Consider the following 20,916-nt stretch of genomic DNA (forward strand, 5'->3'; position numbering starts at 1 on the left):
AAATCACATTGTTAACTGGCCAATGGTGATTTAACTCAATTCTCAAATAGTTATTAATGAATACAATAAAGTTTAAATCACAAGAATGAATCTTATTTTCTTAAATCTCTAAGTTAAAAAATATCATAAAGGTCTCCTCATTCTTTTTATTCCCATAAAGTTATATGCAATGTAATGTGTGGGTGCATTTTAACTCTCTTGATGAGACACAGGGTGGGGTCTCCAACAGCAGGAAAGCTTGGGGACTGCTGAGATCTGACATCGTCTGTGGATTTGAGAGTCTTGCCTTATAATCCCGTTGCTACACTAAATTTCATGTCCAAGTTCATACCCCGCAGTCCCTGATGAAACGTAAACCAGTTGTTATTGTTAACAGTCATTCATTCATCCACTTCTTCAATATCTTGGCTTCTAGGATACCATCAAGCTGAATGTATAAAATGATATTTCTTTATAAAATAGTCTAAGTTAAAGATTTAAAGTACTGGAAAATTAAGGATTTGGGCTAAGTCGGAGGCCCCTGGGGAGAGAGTGCAGTTGGATTAAGTGATAGTTCAGGATGATGGGGGCAAGCGCAGAACAGTCTGGGAAATGAGCTAAGTCAACTCGTTCAGCAGTAACCTGGCCTCGGTCAAAGGGACCACTCTGCGCCTGGGCACAAGGACCAGGCTTTTTCCAGGGGGGAAGCCGGGAGGGTTGAAGGCACAGAAAGCTTGCCAAACTCCACATCCACCCATTTTTTTGCAGAGAAATCACATGCCATGTCACCGGTCACAAGAGCCCCAACTTCCTGGAGGCAGCGTCCAGGCCAGACATCCAAGGCATTGGTCAGGGTGCCAGGAGACTCTGCCTCTCACGAGGCTTTTGTCTCCGTCAGGAGCCAAGACAAACCGGCAAAACTAACTTCTTGACTTAGAGAAGGTTCCAGAGACCCCAGGTAGAGGTGATGGGGGGGCCGGTGGACGGGTGGTATCAGGGCTGAGCTCCCATGAGCCTGGCCGACCACCACTCAAAACAAACAGCAGGAGCACCTGACACTCTTTAGAGTGTTTTCTTTGGAAGATACTTATGAACATCTATCTCCTCTGACACAGCTGCCGTGCCAGTGCTGGGAGCTACGAGGCAGAATGCTTCCATTGCAATCGACAGGGGAGGTTCAGATCACTGAAGCCACTCCCCCAAAGCCACCCAGCGAGGCGGGGCCCCTGGGCCCAAGGGGAGTGTTTTGGGGGTCAGTGGCTACTGCCCGTGGTCTGAGCCTCCTGAGAGAGAGAGCCAATCCTCCAGAACAGGATACAAAACATACAAAAACAGAAACATAACCTGGAGACCCAGGCCTGCTGGCCAAGGGCCTCAAATTAACCCGGTTTTTGATTCCAAAATGGTGTTTGTGCGTCTAAGACCCGGTAGCTGAAACTAGGCATCTCACTCTGGCCCTTGGGAGGAGGAGGCCGGCCGTCCTGGAAGGGGTGGTCTCCCCACACCGCCTGTCTGCCCCTCCCACTCCCACCCACCGCGTTCCTGTCCTCCTGGGCCTGTGAGCGCAGCTGCCTTCCGGGTAGACTAAACCCATTCTCTCCATGCTTTCGAAACCAGGCATCTGGCCTGCCACGTGGTTTCCGCTGCTACATCAGCTGCTCTTGGCAGCATCTTGGCAGAATCTCTTAGAGCAAGACTGCTGCGTGCTCTGCCCACCTGTGAGGCTTCCCGCACAGGTAATAAATCTCCCAGATACCTGACACCCAGGCAGGCCAGCACAGGACTTTGCCCACTAGGAAGAAGGTGAGCTTCTTGGGGACAATCTGGGTACCTGGTTCATCTCTAAAACCCCCGTCCTGTCCATCACGGTGACCTCTCCCCCTGACCTCTCCCATTTATCACTCCATAGGCATTTGTTGGGTTTCCCAGGTGGTGCTAGTGGTAAAGAACCCACCTACCAATGCAGGAGATGTAAGAGATGCAGGTTCAGTCCCTGGGGTGGGAAGATTCCCTGGAGGAGGGCATGGCAACCCACTCCAGTATTCTGGAGAATCCCATGGACAGAGGAGCCTGGTGGGTTACAGTCCATGGCGTCACAAAAGAGTTGGAAATGACTTAGCGCATGTGCGTACACGCAAGTGCGTGCGCACACACACACACACAGAGGCATTTGTTGAGTTCCCCTGGAGAGCCAAGGCCTGAGTTACTCACCTGGGATACAGTTCGGACCCAGGGGAAAATTTGTTTAAACATATGTAATTCAGGGAAGGCTCCCTAGAGGAGGTGATGCTGGAGTTGTTGCTGTTTAGTCAGTAAGTCATGTCCGAATCTTTGCAACCCCATGGACTGTAGCCCACCAGGCTCCCCTGTCCATGGGATTTTCCAGGCAAGAATCCTGGAGTGGGTTGCCATTTCTTTCTCCAGGGGAGCCTCCTGACCCAGGGGTCAAATCCACATCTCCTGCATTGGTAGGCAGATTCTTGACCATCTGAGCCACCAGGGAAGACCCTGATGCTACAGTAGAGAATCATAAAACCTGGATCAGATTCTGTTTCAAATCAGAGCTCTGATGGGTCATTTTGGGCCAGCCCAACCGGCAGAAACTCTCTGCCACATACACAATCTCCTGGGAATACCACCAGGGTCTCCAGGGACCCCGCCCCCAAGTCAATAGCTGGTCTGTCCTTTTTCCCGCGTTGTTGGTAAGATTTCTCTAGAACCTGGAAGCCAAGCAGCAGGGGCTGTTTTGATGAGCGGCTCCCTCATGAAGGCAGTGGGGTGGCCCGAAGGATGAACCCCAGAAGTGGGCTACTCAGAACCAGTGGTGGTGGGAGATGAGGGCGCACAGGTAAGCCACCAGACCCCGGAGAGGGGGATTCCGATTTGGCTTGGCTACCTTCCCCGGTGATGACACACGGCAGAGACCTCAGGGGTGGCCGTGTTATTCCAGACAACGGGTTTCTCTCCACAATCATGAGAAGCTCAGCTGTGTTGGAGCACAGGGATGAGAGCCACCCCCCAGCCAGCCGCCAGGAACGAGCGACCAGCAGCTGGAAGCCTCCCCCCTCCTGAGACGAACTGCAGGCCCCGCCTGGCTCCTCCGCGAGAAGGGTGGACGCGGCCTGGTCTCCGGGGTCCTGCGGGGTCCCACGGGATGGGGTCTGACACTGGAGGGTCTGAGATAACCACGTGGGGGTGGGTGGGTGCAAAGCACAGAACTGCTTGTGGGGAGGAGGAAGGACCTTATAGAACCATGCATTCCTTGCCTGTTACATGTGCCAGGGGAAACTGAGGCTCAGAGAAGCTAAGCAACCTGCTTGCGGTCAACCAGCTCAGGTGATGGCATGCTGAGGTCAGAGCCTGGTTCATCCGACTCCGACATCTCTGCTCTCAATCTGCACACTCTTGCAGGAAGAAAAGCACCTCATCTAACCCACCGGACCTCTTTCGGAGAGTAAAGCTTTTCAAACTGCCCTGAGGTCAGGGAGGAGGAGGACAGGACACGGGGGTCCAAGAGTAGAGCTCAACAAGGCCGTCATTTCGGCCGAGCTGGGGAAGCTCGTGTAGGGTGGGGCGGGGTGGAGGGGAGCCCAGGGCAGACACAGCATCCTGTTCACCAGGCTCGCTTCCCCACCGTCGGCTCGGAACCCAGAGGGACCTCCCAGGGGACCCGGGTGCATCCACCTGGAGCCCCTGGCCCCGGGCTCCCTCTCTCACGTCCTGCCAGCCCGCGGAGCCAGGCAGCAACCTCTCCACCCCACTCCGCGGTGGGTGGGAAAGCCGGTGCCTGGCTCGGGAGGCCCCTGGAAGCCCTGGTCACGGATCACTGCCCTCAGCCCCGGGATTACAGGGGCTCAGAGCGAGGCCAGCCCGCCTGGGCCGGCCTGCTGCCCTGCTCTGGAGCTCGGCCAGCCGCCCTTCCCGGCTCAGCCCCGGCCGCAGGGGCGCCAGGCGGCCCTGAGCAGCTAAGGACGGATGAGAACAGGAGTGAAGTCAGCCTCGACCTTTCCTTCCGGCCGCCACAAAGGGCAGGGCCCCTCAGGGACCGGAGGTGGCCTTTCCCGGAGGGACGGAGGCTCAGCGTGGCCAGAGTCCCTGGGACGGGACGGGCACCCCGGCCCAGCCTGCAAGGGGTGTTGGCCTGCTCTGAGGACAGCGTCCCACCCGGGGCTTGTTTAGAGTGAATCACTTGGAAAGAGGCCTGAAACTGTATCCTGCCGGAAATCACAGGCCAAGCGCCAGGAAGAAACCAGGTCAAGCTTCATGGATTCAGGCCACCAGGAAGGGAGGCCAAGAGCCCAGGGTTTAGGGAGTGTCTTCTCCACGCCCGGCACTCTCTGCGACTGTGAAATGTCACCCTTCTGGGGAGTTCGGCCTTGACTCCTTTCGCAGATGCATGCTAAGTCGCTTCAGTCGTGCCCGACTCTTTGCAACCCCATGGACTGTAGCCCGCCATGCTCCTCTGTCCATGGGGATTCTCCAGTAAGAATACTGGAGTGGATTGCCATTTCCTCCTCCAGGGGATCTTCCCCACCCAGGGATCCAACCAGCGTCTCCTGAGTCTCCTACATTGCAGGCAGATCATTTACCCCTTGAGCCATAACCCCAAGTCGAACTCCGTCCTTCACACCTGAGGCCATCAATACACTGATATATCTGGTGCTGTCCTCCAGACACCCTCCCCTAAGCCCCAACCCAGAAGCACAGAAGCAGACAGCAGGGAAATCCCCTGAGGCCGCCTCCCTCTGAGAGGCAGGGTAGTGCAGGATCAAGAGCACGCAGCCCAAATTTAAACCCTGGCTCTGCACTTACAAGCTGTGCAACTTCAAGTAAGTGTCTTAACTTCTCTGTGGCTTAATTGCTTCATTTGCAGAATAGAACAATGGAGGGTCCACCCTTGGAGCTTCACTGTGAGGGTGAAAGAAGGAATTCTGGGGGAAATCTTTAATGTGGTTAAGTGTTCAATAAATTGTAGCTATCATTATTGATGTTGTTGTTGTTAATATCAGTGTCAACCCAAATCTCAAAGACCCAGCTCCTGTCATCAGACCTTCCTTCATCACATCCCCTGTCTAAGCCTCAACCAAGAAGCAGGCTTTCCGGCAGGTTGCTGACTGCTCAGGGCAGTCCTGGAGAGGGAGCTGAGTGGAGCAGGGGAGGGCTGGGTGACTGAAAATAAACACTCATCAGCAGACCACACACTTCACCTCCAGCCCCTCCCACTGGGAACGGGGCAGGAGGAAAGCATGCAGATTCCTCACCCCAGTTGAGTCAAGGCTAATGTGTTTTTCTCCTTCAAGAGAGAGGAGGCCACGTGATACCAAAAGTGAGTGTCCCCAGACCATCACCCTGAATGTCACGTAGTCTCTTAGGTGCAGCCCCAGCTGATACAAACGTGGGGAGGAGCCAGGAGCTGAGAGGTTTGTGTATCACCCTGATGCTGGGAAAGAGTGAGGGCAGGAGGAGAATGAGGCAGGATGGTTGGATGGCATCACTAACCTAATAAATATGAGTTTGAGCAAATACTAGGAGATAGTGAAGGACGGGGAAGCCTGGCGTGCTGCAGTCCCTGGGGTCGTAAAGAGTGGGACACGACTGAGCGACCGAATAACCACCAGTTAGGAGATTAAAGGTGGGCTCATAAGCCCACAAAGGGGGTCCCACACCCACAGATGCACAAACACTCCTCCACTCAGGGGCCTTGACTTTAGGGGAGCCACAACCCTACTCAACCTTCCCCCAGGACCCAGGACATAGACCCACCTGGCCTGGGGAACCCTAAAAGGAGCAGAGTCAGACACAGATTCCTTCCTAACGTCCTTAGAGACTTGACCCTCCTTCTTCCACCTCTAGGACCATGGCCAGGCCCCCTCCGGGGGTGGACGTCCATTTTCTTCTGAAAGACAAGAGCTTCTTCCCCTTCCTCCTTCCTGGCTGCCAGACTGCACTGCCGTGACCACCCTGTCCAGTGTTTAACTGACCGTCATGCCAACAAAAAGCTTCTCGGGTGGCTCAGTGGTAAAGAATTGCCTGCCAGCACAGGAGACTCAGGTTCGATCCCTGGGTCGGGAAGATCCCCTGGAGGAGGACATGGCAACCCGCTCCAGTATTCTTGCTGGAGAATCCCATGGACAGAGGAGCCTGGCGGGCTGCAGTCCAGGGGGCTACGAAGAGTTGGACACCGCTGAGTGAGTGAGCCTGCTGGCACACCCGCCAAGGAGGCCTCCCTCCGGGTGCCCCGAGGGCCCACGGTTTTCCTGCTCCCGCTCAGGTGCCTCAGACGCCGTGGCCCCCGAGTTCTCTCACCCCGAGCTGTCTAAGCACCCCGCTCACCTCTAGTCTGCTTGGCCCCGGCTCTGGGGCTTGCAAGAATTCATTTATTTCCAACTCTCAAGGCTCACCCCCTCCCCCCCACCTCCCCCCTTCACTACACCCCCCACAGCACTGCAAATAATACCCCATTTTATATGGAAAACACTAAAACAGGATCACACCTTTTAAAAGATATTTCCACCTCACAGTCTGAAATCAGACATCACCTTTCTCCCATCCTCCACAACCACCACGCTGGCCACACATGCGCGCGCGCACACACACACACACACACACACACACACACACACACCCGTTTTGCTACCAGACTTCCCTAAGCCAGTTTAATTGAAAAGGCATGATTTAGGTTAATTGACAGCAGATGGGTTCGGCTGCAAACTGCAGAGGCGCATTTGCTGAACATGATTTACAGCAACGAGGCAAAAACTTTCTCCTTTTTATATCTTTCTTCAAGCTCCGCGGCCAAAACAGCTCAGCAGAAATGAGAGGAGAAAAAAAAGTAATTAGTGTTTAATTTTTTAACAATTTTTAACTCCCTTTTTAATTGCTTTACATAAACCTGTCCTAGAATTTTACAGCCTTCAAATCTCTGTCTAAGTCTGGTCCTTGTTTCTGGTTTTAATTACTGGGAGGCTTGTCTGGCACATTAAATTAGAAGGAAAAAAAAGAAAGAAAGAAACACACACACACACGCACGCACAATTTCAGAAATATTTTGCCGTTGGACTCCCAGCTGAACATCTAATATTTCAGCGTGCGAACGGGAAAGCTTGGCCCGGGAGGGTTTTGGAAGAGGCAGGTTGTCTAAGGGCTGCTACAGCAGTATTGCGTCACCTCCTAAACTGTCTTCCCTGTCATTAGGATGGAGAGACCCGTCGTAGGACAGCATCTGAGAGTCCACCGTGGCCCTGGGCACCTCAGCGTTGTGCCGATACGTAACTGGCTTCCCAGAAAAGCTGGGCGCGTGCAGATAGATGTCTTGGGCTTTGGGCAGACCTCGGGTTCTTATTTCCAAGGCCTGCCATCAGATCTCATTTTCCAGCAGTCCATCTTGAGCAAGGAACACGGCCTGGAGAAGACAGATGAGATGGTCCCCGCATGGGGTGAGCAGTCATTCTAGAGAAGAGGGAAGCCAGCAGGAATCCGGCTCGGGAGGACTTCCTGGGCTGCCGTGTCCCATCCTGAAGGGGACGCATAGATGTGGACCATGCACTTGGCTTAGGATGGATGGGAAGATCCAGCTGCGGGAGGGCTGGGAGGCTGCCCTGAGGTCTGGACCCTCGATGACCAGCAGAACTCTCTGCGGACTCCGATTTTATCTCGTGTCCTCCAGCCTCCACAGGGTGGTTTAAATTGAATCCAAGGAACTTTGGATAAAATTTAAAATTCCCTTCCTCAGTCACACTAGCCGCCTTTCAACTGCTCCATGGCCTCCTGTGGATAACGGCTCGTTAATATCTCGTGCAGTGTAAATACAGGGCATTTCCGTCTCTGAAGTTCTGTTGGACAGGGGTGCCCCAGACTCCTGCTATTCAAAGTGTGGGCGGCGTGGGCGTCCCCCCTTGGAGCCAGCTGGAGACATGAGACTTCTGGCTTCCCCAAGACTTGGAAACCGCCCCGTAAGGAGACCCCAGGGGTTTCGAACACACATTCAGGGTCACATCCCAGAAGCAGCGTGGCTGGCTGGGCCCGGGATGGAGACATGGTCCATGGATTCCCTTCCAGGTGTGATCGGAGTGCGCAGGTGTGGGGGGAGGGGAGGCCTTGCCCGAGAACGTCCTCAGGACCCAACCCAGCAGGGCTGAGGCTCCCTGGCCCGTGTTCATTAGCGCCGAGGCCACAGACCCCCTTGGCAGACCCTGCCCAAGCCTGCCCTGGGCTCCTCCAGGACTCCTGCTGGGAGGCGGAGGGCCGCCTGGCGCCGCTGGGCGGGCAGCGCTGTGCATGGAGCCCCGCCAAGGCTGGCTCCCACACACACGGTCATTACCTCCCGAAACCCCAGGAGTTATTACAATTAAAACACGTTGCGGTGGGGGGGTGGGGAGTGGGGGCTGGGGGGGTCCCTTTAGGAAGGAACACTAGGATTAAAAAAATTAGAGCGGTTGCCATGGCGACGCAGCCCGCGCCCTACCCTGTGGTTATTTCAATGGGAACGAGATGCCGGGAGAGACAGGGCTGGGGCAGGGGGTGCCGGGGAGCCCTACCCAGCTGCGCGGGCCGGGTCTACGCGTCCCCTCAGAATGCGATGCCCCAGCCCCCGGAAACTATCCCCAGGCTGACTCTTGCGGCCTTTCCTGTTCTCTGGAACCACCGCTTATCGCCTGGACCACCGTCCTCCAGGAAGTCCACGCCCCGGCCTCAATCTGATTTCTTTCGAAACCAGGAAACTCCCAAGAGTTGCCCCCGGCTCTCAGGGCCCCGTGGGTGGCGGAATGACCTGGCCCGGGTTCCTATCAGCTCAACGCCGGCGATTAGGAGTCCCGTGGAAAGCCCGCCACCCACCCCCCCTTTCTGGAACCTGAAGCCGGAAGCACAGGTGAGCGGCGGAGGCACTGGAGCGACGAGCGGGGCGGGAGTGTCCTGGACGTGGGCCCGCGGTACCGAGGGAGACGGAGATCCGGAGATCCGTGCCTGGGCCACCTCCAGGTCCCCGCGGAGGATCGTGGGCCTGACAGAAGGGGAGCCTCGCCTAGCAGAGCCACAGGGCCTGGAGAAGAGAAAACAGTAATTAGCTCTCCGCTGGTCTCCCAGGGAGGCCCAGCAGGAAGGATAGGCTGCCTGGACACCTCTGGGGGAGAGAAGAGGAATGCTGGGCTGGGGTGATGGGGGGACGGGGAGACGGGGGAATGGGGGACGGGGAGATGGGGTGGTGGGGGGACGGGGGATGGGGGGACAGGGAGATGGGTGATGGGGGGATGGGGAGACGGGTGATGGGGAGATGGGGGATGGGGTGGTGGGGAGATAGGGGATGGGGAGATGGGGGATGGGGGACGGGGGGATGGGACGGGGAGATGGGGGATGGGGAGATGGGGGATGGGGAGATGGGGGACGGGGAGATGGGGGATGGGGGACGGGGAGACGGGGGGATAGGGAGACGGGGGGATGGGGAGACGGGGGATGGGGTGATGGGGAGACTGGGGATGGGGTGGTGGGGAGACGGGGTGTTCGGGAGACGGGGGGATGGGGAGACGGGGGGATGGGGAGATGGGGGATGGGGTGGTGGGGAGATGGGGGATGGGGGGTGGGGAGATGGGGAGATGGGGGATGAGGAGATGGGTGGGGGGGTGGGAAGATGGGGGATGGGGAGATGGGGGATGGGGAGATGGGGGGATGGGGTGGTGGGGAGATGGGGGATGGGATGATGAGATGATGGGGAGATGGGGTGATGGGGACAGAGTCTGAAAATCATCCTCTCTGGCCTCCTTCCTCTGATGTTCCCTGGGTGGACTCGGGTCACAGGGAAACGACTAACAACACTAGCCCAGGCAGAGGGGGTTCAGGCACAGAGAGGTGGTACCCTTCCATCTTGAAGGGGGACCTGCTGCAAGTCAGTGCTCGGTCCTCCTCAGGCACTCAGGCCAGAGACTCTTGAGCTGCTGAAGCGAGAGGCAGGACACCCCTCTTAGAGCACGGTCCTCCCTGGCCCCTCCTTCCCTTGCGAAGGAGACCCTGCCCATCACTCGCATCCTCATGTTTGTATCCGCACCATCCATGGCGCTCCTACATAAAACGCACGGCACAGCGTTGACCTCAGCCAGAGACTGGGGGCGTGAACTTGGCAACTCCGTCAGCATCTCCAGCTCACCTTCCTTCTCTGCAAAAACAACATCGAATTGACAGTGTCTTCATGAGGATTTGTGATAATGGGCTTCAAATGCCTGACTCTGTCACAACTAGCCTTCCCAATTTGCCCCAGTCTTGGGGGGTCGGTAGGCAGGCTTCCCAAGTGGCTCAGCAGAAAAGAATCCGAAAGTTCGATCCTTAGGTCAGGAAGATCCCCCGGAGAAGGAAACAGCAACCCACACCAGTATTCTTGCCTGGAGAATCCCATGGACAGAGGAGCCTGGCGGAGCCTGCGTCCTTGGGGTCGCAAAGTGTCAGACACAACTGAGTGACAGCAGCAACAACAGGGGCCTCTGGGGACACAGAATTTTCCATTTTAAAATCAAGACAGTCCCCGGCAAACTGGGGGACTGTTCACCCTTCCAGGCACAAGTGTGTCTCTTGGGGGCCCTGGTACTATTTGTATGTTGGGTCTTCGCTCAGTTTAAAATTATTTATACATTATATATATGAACACAAAAGTATGTATATGTGCATACACATATGTATATGTACATATATGCATATTCATTTTCCAAGGAGATACATTGGGAAGTAATTATTATATTTCAAAAGGAATGTTCACCTGGCAAAATGATAAAAAGGAGCATTCCTCTCTCTACAAGGTTGGGGCAGGGAAGAGGACTCTGTAGATGGAAAATTCAGAGAGACTAAGCTGATGGATTAGAAAGCAATGAGCGGTCCGCTTACTTGCTGAGAGGCTTCTATCTCTGGGCAAACCCCCCAGCATTTCTAGAAGATTCTTTTGCACCCAGCATTGCTGCTCTCTTGCTAGGGGGAAGCTGAGCACACCTGTACCTGGGCTCTTCGTGCATTGACAACCGCCGGCCCTTTGTCTGGGGAAGTGCTGTCAGAAGCCTGGGGGAGGTGGGTGTTCAAAAGGCTCCTGGGAGCCCTCCAGCCGGGTGGGAGTTCTTAGCTGGCGCTAGTGTTTCATCACACGAGCGCTGTGTTTATTTTTCTGCCCTCCCCTCAGTTCAGAGAGTTCAGAGACTGCCCAGGTTTTAGCAACTCTGAAAAGACACCAGGTGGAGAGTTCACACACAAATCGAAAGCGCCCATATCATGTCATATTGCCCGTGATTTTTTTTTTTCGCCACTTAGTTCTTGGAACAATGGGAAAGAGGGGGACGAAGGGAAATGGTGGGTGAGGGAAGAGGACAAAGAGGTCCCGATCCCCTCCCTGCCCATGCCCACCTTGACAACCCAGAGGCCCAGCTGACTAGTGCCAGCAGCTTGGCCCTGTGAGGGGTTTGCAGAAGGGACAGAGGTTCCCACAGGGCAGGCCACGCTGCAGTCTTGGCTGCCGGCCACCCCTGGGGCCACCAAAACCAGCGCCCGGCCCAGCGCTCCAGCGGCAGAGGCCAGCTGGGCCCCGCGGGCAGCACCGAGGACCCCGTGTTCCCCACCTCCTCCTGTCCACCTGGTGCGCTCAGGGGCCCCCAAAGCCCTGCGGCCACAACCAGTCTCCTGAGCTGCACTCACTTCCGGTCCAGATGCAGAGGAGAAGGGGCCCAGCTGGAAACACATCCTGTCCCCTTCAAGGTGAGGCCACGGCCAGGGCCAGGGCCACCAGTAGGGAGGACATCAGGAGGTGCTGGAAAGGGAGAACTCTCCTTTCCCCCGATGGAAGGATCAAAGTCCTGATTTAATGAAAAGAAGGCAGATCACCTCTGAGGTCCCCAGAGCCCCAGTCTCCCCGGCACTAAAACAGCCCCAGGATTCCAGCCCTCCAGCCCCCCGGACTAAGGCTTGTACACAGTTCAGTTCAGTTCAGTTCAGTCCCTCAGTCGTGTCCGACTCTTTGTGACCCCATGAATTGCAGCACACCAGGCCTCTGTGTCCATCACCAACTCCCGGAGTTTACCCAAACCCATGTCCATCGAGTCGGTGATGCCATCCAACCATCTCATCCTCTGTCGTCCCCTTCTCCTCCTGCCCCCAATCCTGCCCAGCATTAGGGTCTTTCCCAATGAGTCAACTCTTCACATGAGGTGGCCAAGGTATTGGAGTTTCAGCCTCAACAACAGTCCTTCCAATGAACACCCAGGATTGATCTCCTTTAGGATGGACTGATTGGATCTCCTTGCAGTCCAAGGGACTCTCAAGAGTCTTCTCCAACACCACAGTTCAAAAGCATCAATTCTGCGGCGCTCAGCTTTCTTCACCGTCCAACTCTCACATCTGTACATGACCACTGGAAAAACCATAGCCTTGTACACAGGGGAGCAGCAAATGGTCCACCTGCCCTGCAACACCCAGCAGCGTTGCCAAGGGCTCGGCAGTGATGCCAGGTTCCATTAGCTCTGATTGGTATGTGGTGAGAGGTGCACCATGCCCCACCTCTGAGACTAAGACTCAGTCTTGTTTGGAAGAGAGAATTGAGCTAAAGGATCCATGACCCGCCCCCTCCCATACACCTCCATCTCCACCCTACTTCTTTTTCAAGATTTTCTTGATGTGGACCATTTTTAAAGTCTTTATTGAATTTGCCACAGTATTGTTTCTGTCTTACGTTTTTGGTCTTTTGGCCTCGAGGAATGTGGGATATCAGCTCCCAGACCAGGGATCAAACCTGCATCTCCTGCACTGGAAGCTGAAGTCTTAACTACCGGACACCAGGGAAGTCCCAATCCTACCTACTTCTGCCACTGTGATGATCAAACTACTGTGAACTCTCGCTTTCCTCTCTCTCCTCCTCATCTCTGAACTCTTACAGGATAAGAGGCGACTTCTCTGTGTGCCTTAGTATCCCACGCATACCGAGCTGTGCTTAGTTGCTCAGTCGTGTCCAACTCTTTGTGACTCTATGGACTGTAGTCTGCCAGGCTCCTCTGTCCTTGGGATTTGCGAGGCAAGAATACTGGAGTGGGTTGCCATTTCCTCCTCCAGAGGATCTTCCCGACTCAGAGATCGAACCTGTGTCTCCTGCATTGGCAGGCGAATTCTTTACCAGCTGAGTCAACGAGGAAGCCCCAATCCCATGCACAACAATGAGCACCAAGTAAAAGTTTGTGTAGGGCTTTCCTTGTAGCTCAGATGGTAAAGAATCTGCCTGCAACGCAGACCTGGGTTTGATCCCTGGGTTGGGAAGATCCCCTAGAGAAGGAAATGGCAACCCACTCCAGTGTTCTTGCCTGGAGAATCCCATAGACAGAGGAGCCTGATGGGCTACAGTGCATGGGGTTGCAAAAGTCGGACACAACTTAGCGACTAAACCACCAGCACCAAACGTTTGCATACCCAAACAGATTCTTACAGCTTTCTCACTGTGTCTGTCCCAGGGCAGACACAATGTTTATGGTACCCGGCCCAATGCCCCAGGAATCCAGGCAGGGTATCCTGCCCTCTTCCTGCCCCTCACCTCTCCTTTTCCACCAATTTTCCCAAAGGAGGCCCTCCTCACACCAATGAACAATGAAAGAAATGCAAACGAGCGCCAGAGGAAGAAAAATAGTAAAGAGAAAAAAAAACCTGGGAGAAAAGAAAGAATGCTTATGATTACATATAGGCTAGGAGCATGCATATTCCAGCCCCTGACAGGAACCAAACAGGAAGTCTAGAATCATTACCAAATGCACTTCCCCTGATAGCCTGGCCCTGGGCCCCCGGGGTCAAGGATGCTCAGGCCTGGAAGCCACTGGAGGGAGGCGTTTTGATGGATTGATTGGCATTTCCCTTCCCTTCCTTCTTCACTGCTTGAAAGGGCTTCTGGGTGGATGGATGGCTGGCAGGATGGGACTGAAGCCTCTGCTGGCCCCCAGGAGCAAGGGGGCTCCAGGCTTTTCCACGCAAGCCTCCCAGGGTGTCACAGGGGAAGGCAGCAGCCAGGCGGCCTCCCTCGCCCACTCTGCCTGCAGAGAGCCCCGTCACAGCCCTAGCTTTGGGAGCAAGACCACCTGCTCTGAAGAAAGCAGATCAGAAATTTTGGCATCACAATAAAATCTCTTCCAAGGAAGCAAGTTGTAACCCTCGAAGTAAAATGCAAGTCACAAGGTGGAAGGAAAAAGCCAGTAAGGGGGGCTTCCCCGGTGGCTCAGTGGTAAAGAATCCGCCTGACAATGAAGGAGACACGGGTTCGATCCCTAATTCGGGAGGATCCCACATTTTGCAGAATAACTAAGCCCGGCACCACAACTCTTAGAGCATGTGCTCTGGAGCCCATGAGTCGCAGCGACTGAGCCTCCGCACTGTAGCTACTGAAGTCTAAGCGCCTTAGAGCCCATGCTTCGCAACGAGAGAAGTCACTGCAACGAGAGAAGTCACTGCAACGAGAACCCATGCACCACAATGAAGAGAAGACCCTGCTCACCACAACCAGGGTAAGTCCCTGCCCAGCAACAAAGACCCAGGGCAGCCAAAAATAAATAAAGACTTTTTAAAAAAAAAAAAGTCAGCAGAAAAAGGGAGCTACAGGGACCGTGAGTCCAAGTTCATCCTCCATGGGCTAGTCCTTCTGCTCAGATCACAGCCAGGACTGTGCCCCAGCTCTGTGCTAGCTGCCTCATCAATCCGTCGAAGGTCATTCAGCTCTTATGGTTTCGGCTTTACAGGCCTCAGGGTCTCTGTTGCAAACGCTGAACTTGGCCGTTATCGCATAAAAGCTGAGGCAGACAATCCACAGATGAAGGGGCAGGGCTGTTTTCCAATAAAACTTTATTTACAAAGACAGGCAGCTGGCCCAGATGTGGCCCACCCACGGGCTACAGCTTACCACAGATCACGAAGACACGAGAGTGACATGACTGTTGAAGAGTATGACCTTTGAAGTCAGGCAGACCTGGCTCATATGTCTGCCCAGGACTTACTGTATTAGCTGTGCTACCTTGGGCCAGTCACTGAACTCAACCAAACTCAATGTCCCCATCTGTAAAACAGAATACCTGGACTTCCCTAGGGGCCCAGTAGTTAAGACTTTGCCTTCCAATGCCGGGGAGTGCAGGCTCCATCCCTGGTTGGGGGGCTAAGATTCCACATGCCTTGAGGCCAAAAAAAAAAACCAAAACATTAAAAAAAAAAAAAAAAACAGAGGCAATGCTGTTGCAAATTCAATAAAAACTTTGAAAATAGTCCACATTAAAAAAAAATCTTTTAAAAAATTAAGTAAATAAAATAGGATATTAATGCCTGCCTCATTGTGTACTGTGATGATGACACAAACAACAAAAGTCACCTGATGATCAGTGCTGGCTGTCAGTCATTCTCATTATGACGGAAAGGGGATGGGTGGGTTCAAAGTCTTTCACGGTTGGAAAAGCCTCTGCACACATGGGTGTCATCACAGCATCTTTCTGTGCAAAAGTTCATTTCCTGAAATTTAATATTCCATGGATTCCCTTCGTGACATGAAACCAGCGGTTGCACATTAGAATCATCTAAGGAGATTTTAAATGTTGTTGCCTGTGCTGCAGCCCAGACGAATTAAACCAGAATCTCTGGGTGTGAGACTCCACACCCAGGCATCAGTTTATGTTAAATTTCCCCAGACGACTCCAGAGTGAAGCCCCAGCTGATCCCCACCAGACTACTCAGATGCAAAGATCCCAGGCGAGTCTGCTAGTCCTTCCTGCCCAGGTGTGGTCCATGCACGGCTAGCATCAGCGTCACCTGGGAGCCAGTGAGAAATGCAGATGCTTAGGCCCCCATCCCCAGACCTGCTGGGTCAGACTCGGCATTTTGACAGAATCTCCAGGGGATTCTGGTGTGCATCCAAGTTTGAGGAAAACCAATCCCTTCCACGGGGGCCCCAACACACTTGGCTCATTGTCAGAATCCCTTGCAAAGCTCAAAACATTCCTAGACCTCATCGGCAACTCACTGAGTCTGAATCACCATGGGTGGCCCGGGGCTTGGTACTTTCCCCCAATATTTTACTTGAAAGTCTTCCGCGTACCCTCCTAGACTCTGTGATCGTCAGGATTCCACTGTGTTTCATCACATACCTATGCATTCATCCATCCGTCAACCCATCTTATCTTTTAAACACAAGTCAAGGTAAAATGGGCTTCCCTGGTGGCTCAGTGGTAAAGAACCCACCTGCCAATACAGGAGATCTGTGTTCAACCCCTGGGTCAGGAAGATCCCCTGGAGGAGGAAATGGCAACCCACTCCAGTATTCTTTCCTGGGAGAATCCCATAGACAGAGGAGCCTGGTGGGCTACAGTCCATGGGGTTGCAAAGAGTCGGACACAACTGAAGCGACCAAACGACAAGGTAAAATGCAGACGTCAGGACCCTTCAGCCTTAAATATTTCAGAATGCACATTATGTCACTAATTCTGAACAAGGTTTCCTTAATGAGGCTATTCATCTAGGGACAGTCTTTTTCTCTGTTCAGAGAGACATGGTAAATAGCATTCCTCTCCCTCCAAATTTTAAAAAAGGGATGTTTTAACCTCTCTGGGTACCATCGCTTCCAGTCTTAGAGATACTTTCTGGTTTTTGACTTAAGCCCATGGACCATAGCCCGCCAGGATCCTCTGTCCATAGGATTTCCCAGGTAAGAACACTGGACTGGGTTGTCATTCCCTTCTCCAGGAGATCTCCCCAATCTGGGAATTGAACCTGAGTCTCTGGCATTGCAGGCAGACTCTTTTCCATCTGAGCCACCAGGGAAGCCATAATTCCCCATGGCCCTGTGAATTCCGTCCCCTCTTTCCCTTGTTAGGACAGCAGAAGACAGTCGCTGGTATTATCTCTGCTGGATCTCTTGTATATAAACCGTGGTATTCACTGGACATTCCTGTGTCTCCAAAACCTCATCTGGTGCTTTCCCTCCGGCAAAACCCCGCCTCTTTTCAGCAGTGCGTTTGTGGAGAGTGGGAGTGGGGCTTCCTCTGCGCTTTGCGGTTCCTAGCGGAGAAGCTGTGGAAGAGGCTTGGAGATAAGACGCTATCTTGCGTCGTCGCTTCCAGGTTCTGGAGGGCCGTGGACCAGAGAGCAGCGACCTCATGCACCTCTGGGTTTCCCTCCATCTCAGTTTTGTTTGTTTTGACTGTTACCTGCCAAATACAAAACTCCAAACTCTGTCATTGAGGGCTGATAGAAACCCCCCAAACTCATCAGAGATACATTTCTGCCAGTTTAACCCAGAAGGGAGGCTGGCCGTGGGACACAAGGCAGGGCTGGTCATTCGGGTCAACAACTCAAGAGATTTTAGGCAAGAGGCTCTGCTGTTCCCTTTGATGGCTCAACGGGTAAAGAATCTGCCTGCAATGCAGGAGGCACAGGAGATGTGGGTTCGATCCCTGGGTCGGGAAGATCCCCTAGAGGAGGGCATGGCAACCCACTCCAGTATTCTTGCTGGAGAATCCCCATGGACAGAGGAACTGGCGGGCTACAGCCCCTAGGGTCGCAAAGAGTCGGATGCGACTGAGCAACTAAGCACGTAACACAACATAACATCTGCCACTCCACTAGTGCCCCTGCTTCTTTGGAATCTTTCAGAATCCCCGAGGTGGGGCTGCAGTTAGAACCAGTCCAGCCTGCACCCTCCCGCTCCTCCCCAGGCACTCAGATAAGTCATCAAAGCCCTCAGGATAAATTAATAAGAGGGACTGCCCCTAAATCGTCATGATTTCCAAATACTCTTTTCAACAATCTACAAAAAGGCTGTCCCTGAGTTGGGGCACACGCTCCTCCCCAAGTCTTACAGATGAAGATCACTGGGGCTGGAAAGAGGCCACAGCCATGCAGCAGTTTCACCTACAAACCTAGAAAGGCCTGGGCTCTGGGACCCCCACCCTGGCCTGCTTCTCCTTCAGACCACCCACTCTCTGTTTGCAACCATTTCTCCAACCTTGAAACCTGACACCCTCCTCTGGAGGAACCACCCATGTTTAAACAAATAAATACCCCAAAGTAGCCACCTCCCTGGTGGGATTCAAATAAACGTCCCAGGAAGGAGTATGGGGGGAGGTACCTGGGCCTTCTGAGCAGCTTGCCTGCCTGGAAGCATCCTTGTGCCGTGGTTTCTGTGCAAACTTTGGGTCAGTGCCTAGGTCCAACGCTAGCAATGAGAGCCTCCCAAACTGGGGAGGGACTCCTTGGGCTGAAGGGGGCTCTGTCGGTCACTTCTTGGGGGACGTGGTGGTTGCCAGAATTGGGGAGGAGCACCAGGGATGGGGGGGTGCTCAGTCAAAGAGGAAGCCCCCCAAAGCTGTTCAGAGATTCCCTGGAGCTCTGGGTATTCAGTCATAAGCCCCGAAATCTCTCTGCCATTTGGGAGGGCGGAGGGATGGGTGGGTGGGGAGGGGCAGCGATCAACTCTCTCCGTGACTCAGACACACTGAAATAGAACCCAGAGACCCGCTGGCAGCGAGGAGGAGAGGGGTGCGGAGACCCAGCAGAGACCCGCAAGTCAGAAATCTCCCCGCTCTGACTCAGGGGAGGAAACCGCTGAGCATCCTCGGTTTCACGGAATGCGGAGGGCCGGGAATGGGAATAAAGGCTTGGCGCTGTCACGGGTCGGCTGGTCCACGGAGTCGCTAATGAAAAGGATTTTCAAGCGTATCCGAGAAATCAGAGGGATGAGGACAACTGCCCGATTGTGGCTTTAAGAGAAACTCCAGGAGTGGAAGCCCCAGCCCCTCAGAGGAGGGTGGGCGGAGAGGCTGCCTGCCCCCCTCAGGAGCTGGCCCAGTGCGTTCAGGGATGGGGGACCCGGGCAGACGAGATTGTGCTGGAAAGCTGGCCGCGCAGCACTAGAGCATAAGGAAGAGGGGGAGATGCGGGCAACCACGTTCAAAAATAAACACAAACCCCAAAATAAACACTGTTAATGGAAGTGACTAATCAAGGGTGTGCTGAACTTGGTGGTTCTTGATAAGATACAGGGGGAAATGCACTTGGAAAAAATAACAGATTTCTTTTTCCCCTTTGATAAATAAAGCAACGTGGAGCCGGGAGGTGAGGGTTCACGTTTGTTTCAACCTGGCAGAAAGTCGCTCAGTTGTGTGCAACTCTTTGCAACCGCATGGATTGTATAGTCTCCATGGACTGAATTCTCCAGGCCAGAATCCTGGAGTGGGTAGCCTTTGCCTTCAGGGTTCTTCCCGACCCAGGAATCGAACCAGGGTCTCCTGCATTGCAGGCGGATTCTTTACCGGCTAGGTACCAGGGAAGCCCTTCAATCTGGCAGCAGAGGTTGAAAAAAAAAAGTTTCTCAATATTGACACTATGGACATTTGGGGCTGGATAATCCTTATAGAGGGCTTCTCAGGTGGCGCTCATAGTAAAGAATCCACCTGCCAATGCAGGAGACTTAAGGGGCCTGGACTGTGGGTTCAATCCCCGGGTTGGGAAGATCCCCTGGAGATGAGCATGGCAGCCCACTGCAGTATTCTTGCCTGGAGAATCACATGGACAGAGGAGCCTGGTGGGCTACAGTCCATAGGGTTGCAAAGAGTCAGACACAACTGAAGCGACTAACACACACACACATACACGTGCACACACGCACACACACACACACGCGCGCGCACACGCACATGCGCACACACGCACACACACACACGCACAACCAGGTACAGAGCTCTGCTTCTTCACAGTTCTCTAGGAACAGCTGCCATTCATCCCAAGCTGCCATTCATCCCAAGCTGCCTTGGCCCAGAAGGTGAGTGACTCTGGCCCATTCTGCGGAAGAATCCAGCAGAGAAGGGACGTTGGAGATGCCAACTGGAGTCCAGAGGGCAGAGCCACCTGAGTTGCTGGGCTCCACAGCGGGGGGCCGGGGAGTGAGTCCACCAGGCAGCAGTCCTCACCCAAGTGGGTCTTTGCTGCAGTGGGGCTTTCTGTCGAAGGGACTCCGGCATTTAAAATGTCGAGTGCCCAGGTTCAATGCATGAGGCAGGGTGCTCAGGGCTGGTGCACTGGGATGACCCTGAGGGATGGGATGGGGAGGGAGGTGAGAGGAGGGGTTCAGGAGGGGGGACACATGTACACTCATGGCTGATTCATATCAATGTATGGCCAAAGCCACCACAATATGGTAAAGTAATTAGCCTCCAATTAAAATAAATAAGCTGAAACTCCACAATCCTTTGGCCACCTGATGCAAAGAGCTGACTCATTTGAAGAGACCCTGATGCTGGGAAAGATTGAGGGCAGGAGGAGAAGGGGATGACAGAGGATGAAATGGTTGGATGGCATGACTGACTCAATGGACCTGGGTTTTGGTGAACTCCAGGAGTTGGTGATGGACAGGGAGGCCTGGCGTGCTGCGGTTCATGGGGTCGCAGAGTCGGACACAACTGAGCGACTGAACTGAACTGAAAAATAAATAAATTAATTTAAAAAATAAATCCAATCAGAAAATTCTAGGATGTTGCTCAGAGTGTAGTTTAGACACTCTGACCAATAATCGTTTGGGGGGCTTCTTGGACGCTAATGCTTATGCTTAAAAAAGGCACAACTTGAAGGGTTTTCTCTTTGCCTTTGGACTGGTTTTTCGCTAGAATGTGATTGTCTTGTTACACTGCATGGGACAATCTATGATGTGATATAAATTCAAATATTGTGAAAAAACATAAAATAAAATGCCGTGTGCCTATCTCACCTTGTAAGAGTGAAAATGGTCTCCCTCTGCTACCTTGCCTCTGTAAGCTCTGCCCAGAGAAGGGCTGCCAGGCTGGAGGGGAAAGGTGCCGATGAGGAGGAGATGTGGGGAGCAGGGGCGGGCTGTGGCTGGTGCCTCCTGCTTGGAGTCTCAGCCTTGACCTCTCTCTCCCTCCACCCCCAATTCTGGAAGCCAGGGCAGAACCA

At 53.8% G+C, this 20,916-nt stretch overlaps 1 protein-coding gene across 3 annotated transcripts in view; it reads right to left on the bottom strand.

Moving 5' to 3' along the window:
* LOC145542457 (uncharacterized) overlaps nucleotides 1-20,916 on the bottom strand; it is a 209,578-nt gene that overhangs the window by 24,191 nt on the left and 164,471 nt on the right. The window contains exons 3-6 of one of the 3 annotated variants that reach the window (XR_014079865.1): nucleotides 11,641-11,798; nucleotides 10,019-10,126; nucleotides 8,831-9,019; nucleotides 7,010-7,746 (exon numbers count right to left, since the gene is read on the bottom strand). The gene's annotated coding sequence lies outside the window, so the exon portion shown is untranslated. Of the gene's footprint in view, nucleotides 1-7,009; nucleotides 8,178-8,830; nucleotides 9,020-10,018; nucleotides 10,127-11,640; nucleotides 11,799-20,916 lie in introns of those variants that run through there. The other 2 variants (XR_014079863.1, XR_014079868.1) reach the window with 2 other exon arrangements.

Source organism: Giraffa tippelskirchi, chromosome 3 (genome assembly GCF_054371585.1).
Source record: "Giraffa tippelskirchi isolate mGirTip1 chromosome 3, T2T-mGirTip1v1.2.pri, whole genome shotgun sequence".
Classification (NCBI taxonomy): Eukaryota; Metazoa; Chordata; class Mammalia; order Artiodactyla; family Giraffidae; genus Giraffa; species Giraffa tippelskirchi.